The sequence below is a fragment of the Octodon degus genome, unplaced genomic scaffold (assembly GCF_000260255.1).
Source record: "Octodon degus isolate 3935 unplaced genomic scaffold, OctDeg1.0 scaffold00226, whole genome shotgun sequence".
Classification (NCBI taxonomy): domain Eukaryota; kingdom Metazoa; phylum Chordata; class Mammalia; order Rodentia; family Octodontidae; genus Octodon; species Octodon degus.
The window spans coordinates 1370471-1372844 of record NW_004524802.1 but is presented as its reverse complement, the minus strand read 5'-3'; the positions used below and the strand labels follow the sequence as shown (position 1 = coordinate 1372844).

Here is a 2374-nt window from a genome sequence, read left to right as displayed (position 1 = left end):
AAAAAAAAAAAAAAAAAAATTGAGATAGGGTCTCACAGAATTGCCCAAGTTGGGCTTACATTCTCAGTCCTCCTGCCTCACCCTCCAGAACGGCAGGGGTTACAGGTGTGAGCAACTATTCCTGGTTTTAGTTTTAGTTTATTTATTTATTTATTTTTGGTATTTTAGGGAAGAGTCTGCAGGGTGTTCAGGATCTCACTACGAGATCAGGCTTGTGGTCCACCTGTTTACAGCCTCCCAAGAGCTGGTATTACAGGCGTGCGCCACCACGCCCAGTCTGAGACGTCATCTCAGTGCACCCTGGGGCGGGGACACAGCAGGCCTAGGGACCCTGGGTCCTCTGCATCTGTTTGGAGGCACTTCAATCCGCTGAGCTATTTGGCTGGCCCTGGTTTTAGTTTCAACCGGTATGTAGAGACATGAAAACAACATGAATCCATGCTGCTTTGAATAGTCTTGGTGTATTATCCACACTTAAAACAATAAAGTATGTGAAAATCCATGGAACAGACATTTAGGCTATATTCTGTGCATATGTAAAGCAGAAGTTATTTCCTTAGTTCTAATCTCACTTACCTCGACTGAACCAGGGATTGTTTCCTTCCTCTTGCTGTGTGAGCTGGATGTTGGTGTCCAGCCTGTCCACACCCAACAGGTCATGGTGATGCAGGCCTGCACTATCCTGTGTGAAGTCAGAGCTGTGATACCTCCAGCCTCCTAGTGAGGGCAGGTTACCACTGTGAGGTCAGTTCTGTTTTTGGAGACAAGGTCTCTCACTAAGTGGCTTTGTTAACTGGCCTGGGCTTGAACTTTTGTCCTCAGAGGGCTGAGATCACAGGTGTGTGCCATCACACTGCCCAGACCCATCTTTAGAGGGTGCCTGTGATTTGGTCAGGCCCACCTTGATAATCTAATCTCCCTGCCCTAAAGTCCACTGACTTGGGCCTTCATTTCTTCCATGAAGCTCCCCTTCCAGCAGTTTCCCATCTGGAGTGGTTGGGAAAAGGTGTCCATCCACACCAGGAATCTTGGGGAGAAAGGGCATTGTACCTGCCTACCTCACAGTTTTGTTCTGTTCTCAAAAGCATTTTATTTATTTATTTTTAAATTTTATTTATTTATTTATTAGAGAGAGAGAGAGAGAGAGAGAGAGAGAGAGAGAGAGAGAGCGCGTGGGGTGTGTGTGTGGCCAGCTCAGCCCACCAGGGGGCAGGGCTGGCTGGCATGTGGTGCTGGGGGATCGAACCGCAGTCCCTGATGCTTTGCCAAGCTTGTTCCAAGTAGGTGCTCTAGACCACTGAGCCATCTCTCCAGCCCCTCAAAGGCATTTTAAACACTTTTCACTTAACTTCAGGGTGACAGTTTCTGAACATACAAAAGATGTTTTCGAAAATTTAAAATGCTAAGATTTGAAGACCTTTGCTTCACAAAGTTCATTTATTCTACAATTCTGAAAAAGATGGCCACATTTGTGTTTGTGCGGGAGAGGTGGCGGTGGTCCTGTTCACTGCCTGATGCAAGATTTGCAGACAAAAACAAAATTTTGCCTAGCACTTGTTTATGAACAGATTGTTTGCAAACAGAAGTGTTTGTGAACTGAGGCACCACTGTATGTCATTTGGTCAGTTTGACTTATATTAAGCTATAACCCAGTGGGTTGGGAATGTAGCTCAGCGGTACAATGCTTCTGTAGCAAAGGCAAGTGCCATTCCTGCTACCAAAAGAGAAAAGAAGAAAAAAAAAATACAGCCTAGCTGGGGATATAGCTCAGCAGCACAGCACTTGCCTGTCAAGTGTGAGCTCATGAGTTTGATTCCTGGTACCCAAAACTGATATACCCAGAAAGTACTTTTGTGCCTCAGTCAGTTATCAGTCTGGCCAGAGGTTAATTTTCCTACTTTGAAATTTCATATATGTGAGATCACATGCCATAGATTTTTTTTTTTTAATACTGAGAAAAAAGTATATATTTAGAATTAGCCAGCTGGACTCAGTTTAGATGATCCCAATTTTGTTGGCAACATCCAATGCATCATAATCAGGAGCCAGTCGAATGTATGCCTTCTTCTCTCCATCAGGCCTGATTAGGGTATTGACCTTGGCAACATCGATGTCATAAAGCTTCTTTACAGCTTGTTTGATTTGGTGCTTATTGGCTTTGACATCCACAATGAACACGATTGTTGTCCTCAATCTTCTTCATGGCTGACTCTGTGGTCAGGGGGAACTTGATGATGGCATAGTGGTCAAGCTTGTTTCTCCTGGGGGCGCTCTTCCGAGGGTATTTGGGCTGCCTCCGGAGCCGGAGCGTCTTGGGACGGCGGAAGGTGGGCGCGTTCGTATCTTCTTCTTTTTGTGGCTGTGGATGCCTTTC

General features: G+C 45.4%; 1 protein-coding gene across 1 annotated transcript in view; it reads left to right on the top strand.

Moving 5' to 3' along the window:
* Klc1 (kinesin light chain 1) overlaps positions 1–2374 on the top strand; it is a 65188-nt gene that overhangs the window by 1006 nt on the left and 61808 nt on the right. The gene's annotated exons all lie outside the window — the stretch shown is intronic.